General features: G+C 34.3%; 1 protein-coding gene across 13 annotated transcripts in view; it reads left to right on the top strand.

Annotated features, from left to right (window-relative positions):
* PTPRD (protein tyrosine phosphatase receptor type D) overlaps positions 1-18,239 on the top strand; it is a 2,163,408-nt gene that overhangs the window by 261,708 nt on the left and 1,883,461 nt on the right. The gene's annotated exons all lie outside the window — the stretch shown is intronic.

The raw sequence follows: 18,239 nt of genomic DNA, 5'->3' as shown, positions 1-18,239 counted from the left end.
AATGTAAAAGTCTTCTCTTAGAACTAAAAAAAGGAAGAAGTGCAGGGAAGAAGGGAACTAACAATATATTGTGCAAAAACATTTTAAAGTACCAGGTGTAGAAAACCTGGGTGGCTCAGTATTTGAGCATCTGCCTTTGGCTCAGGTCATGATCTCGGGGTTCTGGGATCAAATCCTGCATCAGGCTTACTGCAGGAAGCCTGCTTCTCCCTCGCCTATGTCTCTGCCTCTCTCTGTGTGTCTCTTATGAATAAATAAATAAAATCTTTAAAAGTTGATTCAATAGTCATCATCATGAAATACAGAGCTGAGTTTATGTCTCAGTTACTGAGATAGTATTCTGGAATGGCCCCAGGCCACTGATTAAAATGTTTGGTTCTCAGTTTTCCTTAGGATTCCTAATTTTTCCTCCTGGTCTGTGTAGGGCTGATTAAATAAAATGTTTCTTTTGTTTAGGTTTGTTTTTATTTTTTTTTTACATTTTATTTATTTATTTTATTGGACAGAGAGAGAGAGTGAGAGAGAGTAAGAGAGAGAGCAAGAAGAGGCACAGAAGGAGAGGGAGAGAATCTCAAACAGATTCTACACTGAGAGTGGAACCTAATGTGGAGCTTGATCTCACAACCCTCAAATGAAGACCTGAGTTGAAGCCAAGAGTCAGATGCTTAACCCACTGAGCCACCCAGGTGCTCCTAGGGTTGCTTTTTTTTTTTTTTTTTTAAACGGTAGCTAATATACAGAGGTAGATAGTTTGTGTCAGGGACTGTAGAGGTCCTTTACCTTTCTCGCCCATCCAACCCTAGCAGCAGGAAATTTTTATAAATAAAATTCCAGAAATTATGATGGCAGTGTAATATGTTCCCTGTGGCAAAGCCTTGAGTCATTCTTCCAAGAGATATCAAAGAGTGGGGCTGGGAGTTTGCAGGAGCCCTGGAACTATCACACAGTAATCACAATGAGGTCTCTTGACAAACTTTGTATGGGTTCGAGCCCTATATAGTGATATATTGACATGAAGGACAGAAAAAAAGATTTATCACTTCCTTGTATATCTTTTCTCAGGAGGTTTGGAAAGAGGAAAATTAATTTCAAATAGTATATATTGTAAATCTCCTGAGGTTTTGCCAATGGAATGTTTTCCTCTCCTTCAAGCTTTAAGATGTGCTTTAATACACATTCATCTTATGCAAGAACTCTAGATTTTATGTTTGTCCAGCAAGTGGTCTCTGGACTCATCGTCATGATATGGAATATTCCAGAAGTTAGTGCAACACTGGGAGTTAATTTCATTAAATCTACCTAGTACATGTAAATTTAAGATCTGAAAATAACCCAGTTACTACAAACCATTAAGAAATGACAGAGAATATTACACAGATGTGTGAACATTTTGTAATTATTTCTCTCACAGCCATGAGTTAGCTCACTGAGTGATGAATGATCTGGTGGCTTCCTTCAAAGAAGTCAACTTTCCTGATAATAGTATTTTATTTTAGAGGAAAGAGTCACATTGGTTCTTTAAAAATCCAAAAGTGTCTTTGATCTTGATCACCTACTAGACTGTGAAAATCAGGTAATAGTAATATGTCTTCTTTAGATACATATATTTTAGTAGTGTTTATATAACATGTAATGTACATAATATACATATATGTGCATGTTTGTTTTCAGTGTCTGTGGAATTGCCCAGGAGAGAATCAGTAACTGACAAATCAAACGAATTAAACATCCTCTACAACCATCACAAAACTCTGAATATAGGTTTTTCAGTTAGCAGATGTTTCATACCAGAGTGCTTATTAATGTTTTGAAACCCCATAGCTATATTGTATTCCAAATAAATTTTAGATTTAAGGAATAGACATTGCATTATAGAACTCATTTGTTGATATTTCAGTTATAATCTGATCAGAATACATTTTTAAAGAAAAAACAATTTAATATAGACTGCATAGTTCCATTTAAAAATATTATAGCATAAGCAAACAAATATATATATATCATACATATAAAAAGAATGAAAGTGGTTTCTGACATTTGCAGATGATTTTCTTCTTCATACTTTTCTACATTTCCTAAAGTTTCTTTTTTTTAAGATTTTACTTATTTATTCATGAGAAACAGAGAGAGAGAGAGAGAGAGAGGCAGAAACGTAGGCAGAGGGAGAAGCAGGCTCCCTGTGGGGAGCCTGATGCGGGACTCGAACCCAGGACCCTGGCTGGGATTACAACTTGAGCAGAAGGCAGATGCTCAAAGGCTGAGCCACCCAGGCATCCCTCATTTCCTAAAGTTTCAAAGGCTGTTGTGTTTTATTTTCATAGTTTGCTAATAAAACCAAAATGTGAGGCAATTTGAAAATAAAGAGTAAGTTTTGAATCATATTAAGAAATGGATATAGTCTGAAATAATTTCAGTCGGGGCATTTGGGCAGCCTGCTTCTTCCTCTGCCTCTCTGTGTCTCTCATGAATAAATAAATAAAATCTTTTAAAAAAGAGAAAAAGCTTCAATGTAGTGCAGTTGCATCTGTTACGATTAGTATATAAATCAGTAGTTTGAAATTTAGACTCTACAAAGGATATTTATTTAATACTAGGACCTCAGTGCTATGGCTGAAAACTGGTTTTCTAAAAGACAAATATTGAGCCTGAAACAATATCAAACTATCTATAATGTGCCATTGGGAATTTTCTTATGAGATTTAACAATAATAACAAAAATTCAACGTTTGGGAGTTAGCTTCATTAACATATTTTATACTATCCCATATATTTTCATTATTTTGTTTGCTGACTACTATGAGGGTACTTTGAAATTTGTTTAATTAATAAATCAATTTATTCACAAGAAGACCATCAAAAAATGTCTAACAAATGTAATATACTTAAGTCTCTGAGTATAATCAGATTTATAATGGCCAAGTCAGCATATTAAGGCCTTCTCCTTAGACATTAGCATTTTACAGAATTATTTGCAGCTTTTTATTGAGGAACACAAAAGTTGCTGAATCTAGCTGACAGCTTTCCTCATTTGGACTAAGTTTTGAAAAATTTCCAGTCAAACATTGTAGATTGCTTTTTAATTGTGCTTTTTGTTTTAGCTTAGAGAAATGAAGAAATTATAGGAAGAGAACAGATATCTACCTTAGAATTAGTCAGTGGATCAAAATCCAAGTTTGGATGTTTGCTTTGGGGTATTTTTTGATATTTTCATCAATGTGAAAATAAAATTACCTGAAGGCAGTTTCCATTTTTTAAAAACTAGTACTATATACTAGTTTGTGGATTTCATACTTGCTTTTTCCAGTTAACCTCATGAAAAAATATACTTAATATTTTGTGAGAGTGGTACTATAAGTCAATAGTGTATCTAATGATCAATTTTTTTTTACCCAGCTCAAATTCTTCTTTTAGTCATTATTCTGAAAAATCTGGCAACAATTACGTAATTATTACTAAATGTGAGATTAATTTCATGAATTGAGAAAAATTTATTCAGCTTGAAGTTTTGATTGTTTCTAAAGATTTGTTTTGTTGGTGTATTAAAAAATAAACATTTCTCAATGCCTCATTATTTTTCTTTGAGTTTCTTATAATAAAGTTTTCAAAATAGCAAAGAATTTAAGCAGTGTAAAAATAAACCAAGGCATTGTTTAGCAAAAGTTTGCAATTCCCCACTTATTGATGCCTCTCTCTTTTTAAATAATGAGGTAAACCATTATTGGTTTGTTTATGAACATAGGGTTAAAGACTGCATATAATATAAAAACTAGTAAAGTAGTATGCATTTATTCCAAATTCATTTCCCAAAACACAACAATAAAAAAGTATGGCCAGAATAGAGATTTAAATGCTGCATAAATGTAACATGATTTTTTTATTGTTATCTAATGTGCATTATCCTTGCATCTCAAAGTGTGGCGAGGAGTATTACTGGCAGTATTTACGTTACCTGGGAGCTTGTTAGAAATCAGAATCTCAGACCCTACTTCAGACCTACTGAATCATAATCTACATTTCAACAAGATCCTCAAGCGCTTTGGTGCATATTCAAGTTTGAGGAGCACTTCTCTAGAACACCTGTTTCTCCATTTGCACTATGCAGTAGCTTGGGACAAGGAAAGAGTGCTTATTTGGAATCTACAGCCACTTTGGCATAAGTAACTACTTTAACACATAGTATCTAAATGGCATACCCTTCAAGGAATCTGAGTCTCCTTCATAAAATGCATTAATAATAATACCCACTACAAAACATTGTTATGAGCCTCATCTAGGTAAATTACAAAAAGGCATTTTTCTTGCTAAGACTATAGATGTGTTAGTATAATTTGAAATTCAGATTTGTCTTATTGTTAGAAATTTTACTGTTGAATTATTGCCAATGTTTAGAGTAAACCACATGCAAATTAATGGTAGCAAATCTTGTAGGTGATGAAGCATCAAGAATAGGACAGCCCGGTGGTGCAGCGGTTTAGCGCCGCCTGCAGCCCGGGGTGTGATCCTGTAGATCCGGAATCGAGTCCCACATTGGGTTCCCTGCGTGGAGCCTGCTTCTCCCTCTGCCTGTGTCTCTGCCTCTCTCTCTCTCTCTCTCTCTCTCTCTCTGTGTCTCAATAAATAAATAAAATCTTAAATATATATATATAAATAAAACTTGAGGTATAAATGTTCTGTTCTCAAAATCAAATAATGATCAGAAAAAAAGTCACTGACTATTTCTTTGAAGGTAAGGATTCCCAGAAAGGCTACACCTTGATGACAGCAAATTCTATCTCAGAAAATATGCTCCTTTGGTGGAATATGGGGATCTTGGAGAGATGCTTATAAAGCTTTTGGAGAAAATGGGGTCATCTGACTAAACAATCTGATCAGTTTAATCAACTATGGAATTAGTGGAATGACAGCTGTCTCAACAGAAACTCTGTATATCTATTTAATAGCTCTCTATTAACAAACTGGCCCAGCAGAAAATATACCTTGTTTTTGAATTTCTTCTTGCTATGAAGTCATACCCACTTAATTTTCATTGATTATTTTTTGCATTAAAAATGCATAGTATTTCCCAAACCTGGCAAAAATCATTGCTCAAACTACCATCGAGGAGACATTGTGAGAGATTTTAAATATTGACAATATTGGTGTGAGAGTTTTGTTTTTGTTTTTTCAACCAAGAAAAGGGGCTACCAGGGTTTCTAATAACTGGACATTCTTCCATTAGGGATTGTGTTTTGATAAAATCCCTTTGTGTCTGTATACTCTCTCTTTAGAGAAGGGTCAGTCAATTCACAGGTTTATGAGAGCTCTCATACATACCCTAAGATTCTAGGAAAGTGAGAGAGGAGGCATTTTAATTTACCAAGAGCTTACTTTGTTTATAGAAAGATGTGAATCAATGTATCTATCCATTAAATGTTTCTAGTTCTGCTAACTTAATTCAAAGAAAAGCAATCCTCCAGTTTATTTTGAATTTCTCTTAAAAATTCATGCAAGTACATACTTAGGACTAATATTTTTCCTTAGAGAATAGGTGTTTTTCTGATATGCTCCTCTATATATAATCTTAAAATGATTTTTTTTGGTGGTAACTGCACTGGTCACTTATAAATGTGTTCTCTCTGCTTCTTGGTGCAACATATACAATGAGCAGAAATAGTGTACTATATTCCTATATTTAAAAAAAAAGAAAAACCTTCCAGTTCTATAGGAATATATTATCTTTCACCAAACAATATAAGATAAAAACTAAATAGCTACTAATTAAACTGTTAACATTTATCATAATCGGTATTAAATTTCCTGTTTTAATTATTCAGAAAGTATCTAATTCCTCTTAATGTCTGTTCACCCTTCTTTGCCCAAATGCAGAAAGAATTAGAGTTGATATTAGATTTTAGGTGAGTAGCTAAAATGCTCATTTGTACCTCTTAAATATCTTTTCCAATAGATTGCTTAGGAGTGAAAGAAACACTTTCTTCAATAGTTTACGTAAAATTGTGAATTAGGTAATTTTGCAGTAATGCTTTTTTTTTTTAAAATAGAATCTTCATCATATTCATGGTTACTTCCATTACTGAACACTTCTTCACATTATAATGGTTTTTCCCAGGCCACCACCTTATATAATACATACTGAAATTTTCCTGCAAGGGCCCTTGTACTTGGTTTTCTTCATCTTCCCTAAGACTAAATGTGTCTATTTCCCAGTCCTCTAAAGTGTACTATCTTTTATTGACTCTCTGCTGGGAGAAATTTGAGATACTAAACCATGTGGTACCAGTGTGCCAATTATTTGACGTGTTCATTGCCACCTTCCCTCTTTTCAAATATGTATTTGCTCTCTATTTTCTGAATATCTTAACCCAAAGAGAATTCCCCAAAATGGGAATCACAAGTATGGTATAGTAGCAAAATTATAGAGTAATATTTGATGAAATATTGATGAAAGTTGATTTGGCATTTCTTTAATAAAAGCTCAGTTATACAAATGAATAAACTTGACTCGAGTATTTATTCTAAAATCATTGTTTATTCTAGGTTTGACAAATTTGTGTAGGACTATAGAGAAATTCTTGCTTTATTTTTGAAATGTTACAGTTTGACTGTTAGCTTGTAACCTCCTGACTCAGCCTGCAATGATGTCTTCCAAATACAGCTTGTTTTATAACAAACTTTAGCTCTCATTTGTTGTTCTGTAGTTTTCATCACTTTTATTTTTACAAGCAGTTAGGATGTGCCAACATTGCACTATTTTATCATGCATAATCTTTTTTATGGGTCTGCCATGCATTAAACTGTCTGCAAGATGTTCATATTCATGGATGTGAAGAGTACTTGCTGATCTTTCACAAACTGATCAAATATTTAATGGAGTTTTGGTTTGAGCTTGTGGGAAACAGTAATGTAATAATCCTCACACAGTTTGCTCAGAACATAAAATTTCCTTACTTCATCTTTTGATATGAATGTATTTTGAATTCCTGGGACTTAGTCTTTACCATACCACCATTTCTGTCATTATATTTAAGATTTCTGTTACATTAATATGCATCTCTAACTGATAAATCTTCCTTCTTGGTTTTCTTGACACATTTATTTCAAAGTTAAAATGTTTAGGATAGCAAAGTGAATTCATCTTTAGGAAAAATTGGAACATTTAACTTACGATATTGTGTAATGTTTTTTGCAGTGATCTTGTGAATGCCTTAAGAGTCAGCCATTTTATTCAGCTAGTTCTTCTTCCAACAGATCTACTTACTTGGATGACAATATCAAGCATAAATGTTCAGTACATAAATATCATCCCGTCATTATTCCTTTTACACTATTTAATAACAAACAAATAAAACAGTTGCGTCTGTTTTAATAAAGCTTTGGTCCCAGACTACTCTCCCTCTACTTTTTTTTTTTTTTAAGACTGTATTTATTTATTTATTTATTTATTTATTTATTTATTTATTTATTCATGAGAGACACAAAGAGAGGCAGAGACAGGCAGGGGGAGAAGCAGGCCCCATGCAAGAGCCCGATGTGGGACTCCATCCTGTGATCCTGAACTCCAGGATCACATCCTGGGCTGAAGGTGGATGCTCAACCGCTGAGCCCCCTGGGGATCCCTTCTCCCTCTACTTTTAAACCTGTCTAAAGTTCTCTGAATTGTTCTGATTTGAGGTGACATCTACACTCTGACAATCTACAACTGTTCTGTTTGGTCTTGCTCTGTCTCAGACATAATCTTATTTCTCTTGTCTTCCAAACCACGTTAAGCTTCTCTCAGTTTCTTGGATGCCCTGAATTTCTTTCAGGTTCTTTGTAATTCAGTTTTGTTTGTCCAACCTGCCATAGACTGTGCTTTTGTGATTCAACACTTAACTCACTCAATCCCCTCCCTACTCTTTATATTCCAGCTTAAATATTATTGCCTCAGAACGGTTAGTCTCTGATACTACAGATTCTGTTACCGTTTTCTGATATACACTTTTATAACAGTTGTTTTTACCATGGAGCAGTTATTGTAATTAGTTGACTGTTTAATGATTTTTTTTTTGTTTATGTTTAATGATTATTGGTGTAAATTCCATCAGTTAACTAGAGGTGCATGAGTGCTGAGGCTGTCTTGTTTTCTACCTAAGGTCTAAATTTTAGCTGATACTCTTTACTTTTGGTGAGTGAATAACTGAATGGGAGAATCTTCAAATAGATATACTATGTAGCAGTTTCTAAGAACACATAAAGAGAAAACAATATAATTTGCATTGTAACAGTGTTATTAATATAGGGAGTCTTTGTGGGCTTAGGCTTGTTTGCCTTAGATGATAGTAACCTGAGTTTCTGTGCTAATAAAAAGAGATGTGGATCAAAGGATCTACAGGTTTTCTGTATAAAGTGTCTACCAAGCACATGGCAATCCAGGAGCCTAAAGAAAATTATCCTAACTTTTAAAGGGGAAACCTGGCCAAGCTTTGCTAAATTCTTGATCCTTATATTAATAAGGCTTAGTGTGATTAAGAGAGAGGATTTTCAAGCTTATGTAGTCAGCTGTTTTTTCCTCAGCTGTAGGCATTGCTGACTTAAGCAAGTCTGAGACATTATTTATCAATATTAAGTGCAGAACTATTCAATTGCTAGTTCTTTTTAAAGCAATGTACATGTGTAACTGGAACCATTATTTATAATTGAACCTGATTTTTTAGACATTCCTTGCTAAATAGCTACATTGAGATGTAAATTATTCTGTAAAAAGTCAAGAGTTTAGAACATAAAGCGGAAATCCATGCAATGTAAAGATTTTAGAATCTCAATTGACAAGCTACTTACTGATCCACTAAAATGTCAGATAATGCATTTAGGCATTTTTATTAGAATTTCCAAGGGAAATGACATTTGGTGGCTAGAAATAATTCACTGGAAAATATATCTTTTAGGTTAGCACTGATTGAACTGAGTAGGTTGATAATACTGTGAATTAAATTATAGGAGGAAGGAAAAAATGTCATTGCCAAATACGAGAATCTGTATCCTCACATTCTTTGTTATTATGGTTCTGTGTTGTTGCTTATCTTTAGATCTCCACATCATGATCTCTTTAAGTATCACTTATTGTTACAAAATAGTTATTATTGTAAAAAGAATGTAAGAGCATATTGCCTAACAAACAGTAGTTGAGTGGGTATACTTCTCACTGTATTCATTACCCAGCCTATATATCCATTTGTTCAAAAAAGCTTTAGTGGTGAAAACTGACTTTATGTTAAGTGTGACTTTATTTTATAAAGTAATTGAAGGGAAAAGAAGATTTTTTTCAAGACTTTATATATTTATTTATGAGAGACACAGAGACAAAGGCAGAGACATAAGCAGAGAGAGAAGCAGGCTCCATGTAGGAAGCCCAATGTGGGACTCAATTCTGAGACTCAGGGATCACAACCTGAACAAAAGGCAGCTGCCCAACTCCTGAGCCACCCAGGTATCTCTGGAAAAAGAAGATTTATCTGTCACAGTTCTTCAATTTGTTTCCTCTTGCAAAAGGTATGATCCAGAAACATTCTAAATTAGTTTGATAATTGAGCCTATAAAGTATAGCGAGTTTCTAGAGAACACCCACAAAAGCTGTCATTCATACAGTGGGGTAGATAATGTCTCACATATATTATATATTTCAGGTGTACTTATTAGTTATGTGAATTTCTTTTTTTAATATTTTATTTATTTGTTCATGAGAGACATGAGAGAGAGAGAGAGAGAGAGAGAGAGAGAGAGAGGCAGAGACACAGGCAGAGGGAGAAGCAGGCTCCAAGCAGGGAGCCCAACGTGGGACTGGATCCCAGGTCTCCAAGATCAGGCCCTGGGCTGAAGGTGGCGCTAAACTGCCGAGCCACTCAGGCTGCCCAGTTCTGTGAATTTCAAATGTGAAATCTACAGTACTAACAGACTGTAAGACTTTTTCATATAGTCTATATGAAATGATCACTAATTCATCCACGAAGAAGGCTAAGTGCAATTATTTGCAAGCTTGAAGAAATAGAATCAGAAGGTAATTACAGTTTCAGAGACAAATTAATAATGCATTACAACTTAGGTAGGCACTGTCCCCTGTCCATCCTTTTGAATCATCTTACAGTAGCTCATGCTGGTAGCTTGCCAACAGACACAGTGTGCCTTGCCACCTTTATTTCTATTTTTCCATAATGAATGATTTCTTAAGAGTTGATCATATTATTTTAAAAGATAAGAAAGGAGGAGGAGGAAGAAGAGGAGAAGGAGAAGGAGAAGGAGAAGAAGAAGAAGAAGAAGAAGAAGAAGAAGAAGAAGAAGAAGAAGAAGAAGAAGAAGAAGAAGAAGAAGAAAAGCAAGCAGGAACAGCAACATGTTCTTAGCCTGGCCAATAGCTCTCAGAAGTCTTTGCTGTGAAACTCAGCCCTGCTTCCAGGTGTATGAGTAGAATCACCACAACAGGCAGATATTGCTAAATGCCTGACAAATATACATTCTCTCCTGCTATAGAATTTTATTTTGGGAAGGCAGCAATGTACCCAGGTAAAATTTTCCCCCCAGATTTTCATGCAGCTAGCTGTTGTCTTGATACCTGTTCTAGCTTACCAGACATAAGAGGGCATATGCTGAGTAGGGGTTCTGGGACAGCTATTGATTTACTGACTAAAAGGGACTGGCAAGGCTGACAGGAACCATTTGTTCTTTGATATGCCCTCCATCTCACTTCCTAACATTCCAGCTTCATACCTGAGGTACATTCGTTTTATTGTGGTCATAAGGATGAAAGCTACAAATTAATGATACTCCAGCAAGACACTTGATCTAGCTTAGACCTCTGGTGATTTTCTCAGCAAACTCTGCTTGCCTATTCTGACTGCTTGTTATGTGAGAAAATTCTTTATTTTTATGCCAATATGGTTGACTTAACAAAATCTATAAGGATGGATGCAGATATGAAAAATGGAAGAACAACAAGCATGCTATCATTTTGCAAAGGCTGTGACTTATATAAATAGATACCTATTCTGAAAATGATAGAATAAACTTTGCAAGTTTGAGTTAGTTCACTTGGGGAAAATCAGTAGCAACTAAACAGGTACTAGATATTTAAAATCACTAATGAGTTAATTTTTAGATAAAAGAAGACAATTTTATACTATGACCCAAATGCCATATCTACATTGAAAACCAGAGGAATGAAGCTGAAATTTAGAACGAATTAGCTGCAGAATGTTACAAAGCATCATTATATGTATGTATCATATGCATGAGCCAAAGGTGAATTTTGTAAGTTTATAAGTTCAATACCATAGTCAGAGGTTGTCTAATGCCAGTTTAAAGGCTACTTGGGGGGCCATATGGATTAGCCCCAAAAGGTGATTTTTTTTTTTAATTTTTTCATTTGCCTGTTTTATTTTGGTCTGTTACTTTAAACTTTATGGGAATAAGATGCATAATTTAAAAATCAGCAGATTGTTCAAAAATCCAGATTTTTTAATCTCCTCACATAATATCAAAAGATACACCAACACTAGGCCACCTTCCAGTAAAGTTCAACTGTAGCTAAGCAACTACTGAATGCTATTTTTAGTTTACTATAGTATCTTATATGACCTATTCCTTTAAACTCTCTTCTCACTCTGGCTCTTGTTCACTAGACTGTTTTATTCATTTTCTTGGCCTACAAGAGAAGACAAAATTAAAATACTTTAATAGTATAATCTGCAAAGTTTCATATTATCATTAAAATAGAGAAACTCATTCAAATCTAATTTTAAATGAGAGCACAAAATCTAATTAATGCATAAATTAGATCACATTGGCAAAAATAATCCCCTCAAATATATATATTTTTTGTTATTTTTTTGCCTCTACGTGACAGAGAGCTATATGGGGCCTAGCTTTTTGTATTAGCGTTTGAATACATCTCAAAATGTGAAATTCTGTTGCCAGTCCCAACAGGGGTACCCATTGTGTGTGGAATTGCACTTCATAAACTATTCATTAGCAAACTAACAGGGGTCTCTGTACAGAAAATACTTGCTTTATGAATGCATTCGTATGTTACTGTTTGGTTTTGTTTTTCTAAGTAGTTAGGAATCTTTAAAGGAGCCCTTGGTATTTGGTTTAAGATTTTTTTTTTTAAGATTTTATTTATCTATCTGAGAGAGAAAAAGTGAGAGAAAACATGAGCAGAGGAGGAAAGGGAGAGGGGGATGCAGACTCCCCACTGAGTGGGAAGCCCTAACTTTGTTTTATTTTTTTGAGGGGGGGAAGCCCTAACTTGAGGCTCCATCCCAGGACCCTGAGATCATACCCAAGCTGAAGTCAGATGCTTAAGTGACTGAGCCACCCACACAGCCCTAGGTTCAAGATCTTTAATTAAAACACTCACCACATTGTATATTGTTAGCTTCTTATTCATCTGGGAAATTGTTTTACTGTTGTTGAATCTGTACTTATCTTGCCAAGATTGAAAATGTTCTAAATGCAGTACTAAGATGTTTTATACATTTAGAATAATGTATTACTCATACCTTTGATAGAAATTGCTGCTATTAGTGTGTATGGAAAAAGGTAAATGTTATGTCAGAAAAGGTGCATAAAAACATCTAATTTAACATTTGGAAGAAGGTACTGATCTAAGATAATCTAATATATATTATATACATAATATAATATATTGAAATATAATGATCTAATAAAATATAATTTAAACATAAAACAGTAGTCAATTTTCTGGACAAATGAGACCAAATAAAATCTTTCACAATTAAAAAATATAAATATGGATCAATGATATAGTCCACAGTTCTCTATCCTTTTCCTATTTGTGAAAGTTACAATTACTCTCATACCTTTGTTTTTTTCTTCCTGTTTATTTTCTGTTATTTACCCAACATTACTTAATCTTTAGTAACATGAATCATAACCTGTAACCCACGCATACAAGCATCATTCTGTGTTGGGATCTTTCTCAGTCATTTGCACTTCAAGTAATAGTGCTACTAACGTAGCAGTTGATTTTGCTGAATTCCAAAGTCCCTTGATATTTATAGTTGAAGACAGCATCTTCTTTGCTAAGTTATAGGGAATGTTATATTATTATTTTTCTACTTTGTAAAATATTTTAGTATATGTGCTGCCGAAGTGAGCACGTCTACTTTGTAAAATAATGCGCAGTGGTCATTATCATACATATTTGCCATGTAGTACTAATACTCATTTGATACCTCTCTCTCCTATTTTTGTAATTGTCCTGAGTGATTTTTTTTCATAGTATTTAGTCAGATTTGTCTCCAAAAGAAAGATACTAATTTGGTACTTGAGATACTTCCTCAAAATGAGATTTGCTTTGAAAATCTAACAGTTATATTAGAACAGTTAGGGAGTGTGGTTAACAGTGTTCTAAAGTGATTATAAGAAGTATATTGCCATGGTAAATTCAAACTCTAAATACTATGTTCAGCACACTTTGTGTCTTGAACTGTCTTTTGTTTTCTTATAAATTTCAAAGTGGCTTGTCGGGGCTCAAAAGAGATTATGAAGACAGTATCATAAAACTTAGGGAAATCCAAAGACGAAAATATTATGAAATGGATGCAATATGAAGTTGTCCTGAGCAGATATCAGCTCTGTAAATATACTTCTATAACTGGCATAAGCCACCAGCTAACAGCTGAACCACTGTCTGGGGATCAACCAGCTTGAGTGAAAAATTGGGAGAGGCTGCAGACGGAAGACTAATTCTTCTCTATAGCCTATTGCTGTGCCCTGCCGAACAGTTAAGGGCTAATGGAACAAGGGGATGATATTTTTATCCACACAAATTATTTGGATTACCCTGTGGCAAAGTTTAAAGAGAAATTTAATGTCAAATAAATATTATGATAGATTGAAACACTCTAAACTATGCATAAAAAAGAATGCAAATGCATTGTTAAAAAAACTAGAAATTTACTTTTGAATTATCACTGTTACATATCACAAATTAAAAAATAAAAACCCCTACAGTTTTAATAATCTAATTATTTTTTCATATGAATGCCTATTATTCTATATTTACTTATAATTTCAGAAGAGGTTAAGTTTGTTGGTAAATGTAATGGACTCAGGCCATTTGTGATGTTGGGTACCAGATTTTGTGAATGTAAAATAAGTCCCTCCTATTTCAGATTTAGGTTTATTTCATCTTATTTTGTATGCATGTTATATATCAGGCTTCCCAAGTATGGAATCTATGATTGACCTTATTTAAAAAACAAACAGTCTTGGGTTGAATTTAAAAAGCTTAAATGATAAAATTAACACAAACATAATCAAGGCATTCATTTTGGATGTCTCCTATAAAAATGAATCATGATTATATATTTTCTTATCATGAAAATGAACTGCATGTGCATACATTTTGATGTCAACTTGGTATTAGTCTTTCCATATGTTTGCAAATCTACCCATGCTACCTCTGCCCCCATTCCCAGATGCATTTAAATGGCAAGGGAGGGGGTGCCTCCATTGCTCAGTCGGTAAGCATTTGAGTCTCAGTTTCTCCTTGGATCATGATCTCAGGGTTGTAAGATTGAACCCTATAATGGGCTCTCCACTCAGTGGAAAGTCTGCCTGGGATTCTCTCTCTCCCTTTCTCTCCCTATGTCCCTCTCGCAGAACTTGCTCACTGTCTCTAAAATAAATACATCTTTTAAAAATGAATGAGAGAATGACAAGGAAGAAGAGTTAGACTATACAGGTTTGCATTAAACTGTCTCAGAGCCCAGAAAAAAATTTATGACCAAAGCCTCAAATATCAGCAAATCGATAACTTTTAAAAGGTGTGTATGATATCAGACCGTTTGGTATTGTCAAAAGAGAGATAACTTGGAATTCAGAACACAAATTCTAATCTTGCCTCAACCATTTACTTAAAATATCCTCTCAATCATGGCTGGAGCCTTGGATATTGGGAAGTGTTGATCACAGTTGCTCTCTTGAAAGTCTCCTCCCCTGGAGTAGGGGGAAGAGTAGGAGTACATCTGTCACTGTATACTAATGGTTCTTTCCCAATCTCCATCTCTCTTTCTGTCTTTCTCTCATCTATCTGTAAGTTCTCATTGTCACTGTGCAAACTATGTAATATTTATTATATAACACAATTTATTTATCTTAGTCTCAAGTTCACTTCCAAATTTCAGAAATGCATTTCTAGTTTTATTTTTTTAAGATTTATTTATTTATTTTAGAGTGAGAGAGATAGCAAGAGAGAGCACAAGGGGGGAAGGGACAAAAGGAGAGGAAGAGAGAAAGAGAATCCTCAAGCAGGCTTTCTACTGAAAGGGGAACCCAACATGGGGCTTGATCCCACAACCCTGAGATCATTACCTGAGTTGAAATCAAGAGTTGGACACTTAACTGATGAGCAGAAATACACAGGAACAAGTAAACAAAAAAGAATTAGGGGTTGCTAGGCAGGAATATAGATGATGAATCTAGTTTTTTACCTAGAAGCTTTGAGTTTTAGTTGTTATGTCCTATTATGGGGGACTGGGATGCATTTAAAATGCATTTCTGGGGGTGCTCAGAACGCGTTTCTTGTGTGGCTCAATCTCACCTATCACATCCAGTAAGATGACAAATTCTATTGAGTCAGTTTCTAACACCTTTGGAAATTTTGCTCTTCCATTGTTACCCTTGTTCGGGACTCCTTTTCTTATGCCATTGTAACAAATCTTTATCTGGTTTTCACATTTAAAATACCATTTCCTATGCCAATATACCTTGCATACATCAAATATATTAATATTTCTATATAATAATTATGATTATTTGTGCCCCATATCATTCTGAATTTCCTCAATATCTCAAGATTAAAATGCAGATTTCTTAGGGTAATGACAAACTTCCTTTCAACCTTATCTCTCACTTCAAAGCTTCTCTCTATACCACTCTGCCTTCTATGAAATCTCCAGAGCCCAAACCCCACCACCACCATGGAGTTGGACAGAAGGTCACAGCAGTGATAAACCATCTGTCTGATAGAAACTACCAGAATTTGCCTATACCTTTCTTATGGCATGCATCCTAATGGTCCTTGCATAATTTATAAGTCTCTCTCTGCATAGAAGGGGAAATTATTATGGAGGACTTCCAATGGGAGACGTCAGCTTAGCTGAATTTTGAATGGTGAGTGGAGTTCGGCATGGAGACAATTGATGAAAACACATTAGAAACAGAGCAATACTTGCAAATGCATCAGAGTGGCATGTTCTGGGATCCAGGACTAGATTTAAATGGCTTATATATATTAATATAGTGAGAGGATTATGCAGGATTCTAACCTACTAAATGAACAGGGCTTAGTATTTCTTGCTAAGAAATACAGTCTTCTCAGGCTGGTTAAGAGGTATTTGAAATATTTTAAATTTTGAAACCTCATGATCCACTATTTTCTAGTAATATATCACCCTTGTTCCCAGTCTCTTCACAAGTTGTACATTTCCATTTCCAGGTTTTCATTCTCTCTATTCTTCAAATCTCTAATTCTTAGCTTTAGTAACCTATAAGAAGAGTGCCTGGGAGATACAATCTAGGTTAGTCCTGTGAGGCTGTGTGTGAGTATCAGGTTAGTTTCTACAACTGAACTGCCAGGTGATGAAAGATCTGCTGTTAGCCTGTTTTTAGAAGAAACTCTTCAAAATCTTGTGCCAATCTCAAGTCCAAGAAAGGTTTCACTTATGGAGATTACAAACCATATAGCCTGTATAGGAGGCAGTGAGAATGGAGAGCATATGTATCCAATTATTATTAATAGTCATGATATGACTGTTTATCTTCAGCTCCGTGTGTCACTCAAGACCACTGACAGACTAAAAGATGGGCCCCTTCTTACTATATATATGTCTCTCTTTATAGTTACCCACAATGTTTTTAGTCTGCACAAAACAATATAGATGAGAAGAAATTTTATATTTCATGAAATTACATTCTAAACCTCTCATATTTGCTCCTGAACTTTAGCACAGAGGCTGCAAAATTCCTTCTTCCAAGGTCAGTGCAATTGCACCTTTGAATCCCATTCTTAGACTATTTTCTTGGTTATTTCTACTTTAATTTCATTTTTATTGTCTTGCTGTGACCTTTTTCTGTTTATATTTTTGTCATACTTTTTATATAAAGCACATATGTTTTAGAGAAGATATATAGATATATACTTGTGTAAGGAGATACTAGCTAGATATACAAACAGAAAATAAGAATGTTATTGGTCATTTAGTTCTGTATCAGGTAAAAGATAAAGGTAAATCTTTTTTTAAAGTATTAGTTTATAAATTGCAACACTTCTGACACCAAGTTGTTATAAAATACCTGGTTAAAGTTTCTCTCTTGAAAATCCATTTCTAATCCAACAAAACTAGAAGGCTATATATTCTACTTCATATTAGTCATAATCAATATCTCCATATTCCTTCAATGCTAAAATGTTATTTTAATTGTATATGTCCTTACTTTATGAAGAATGAAATCAATCTTTTAAGAAATCAATGTTTACAAAATAGCCTCAAATGGATGAGGAAGAGTGGTCCTAATATGCAGAAAAAAAAACTGACTTTGCTTTTTTATACCAATGTTACACACAGGAGTATGTAATGAAAAAATAAATTATAACATAAAATCTCATAAAGGCATTCAAGTGTTCTCTTATCAAATCACAGTACAAAAACAAGTCTGACTGCACTAGACTCTAGTTATTTTTATTTTCTTTGAGTAAGATCAGCTCTCAGAGGTGTATAATGATGAAGTAGTTTTCTTAGAGGTCATTGTGTGAGATATCCAAGTTAGCAACTGCCAGAACCAGATGCATCTGTGCAATATGGGAGGTAGGAAAAGAGGGGGGAAAAAGGTGGCAAAAGTCTGTGACATCTCTCCCAGCGGCCTTTCCTAACAAAAGCTTTTTATTGTATCAGCATTACTGTGAATAGCTAATAGTAAGGACAGGGAAACCCATCATGGTTAGCCTAGTTGCCATTATACTATAAAATTATCATTACATTGCCTGAAGTGGATTCTGATTATACAAAGAACAATACAATGCAACTAATATTGGTGTGTGTGTGTGTGTGTGTATATATATATATATATGTATATATATATACATATATACATATATATATAGTGTGTGTGTGTATGCAATAGATGCAGATTCTATATAGGTTTAACTGGATTAAAACCCTACTTTGAAGATAAAGGAGTGTATT

This window comes from Canis lupus, chromosome 11 (assembly GCF_011100685.1).
Source record: "Canis lupus familiaris isolate Mischka breed German Shepherd chromosome 11, alternate assembly UU_Cfam_GSD_1.0, whole genome shotgun sequence".
In the NCBI taxonomy this organism is placed as follows: Eukaryota; Metazoa; Chordata; class Mammalia; order Carnivora; family Canidae; genus Canis; species Canis lupus.
The sequence above is the reverse complement of the archived record's forward strand: the minus strand, read 5'-3'. Positions and strand labels throughout refer to the sequence as shown.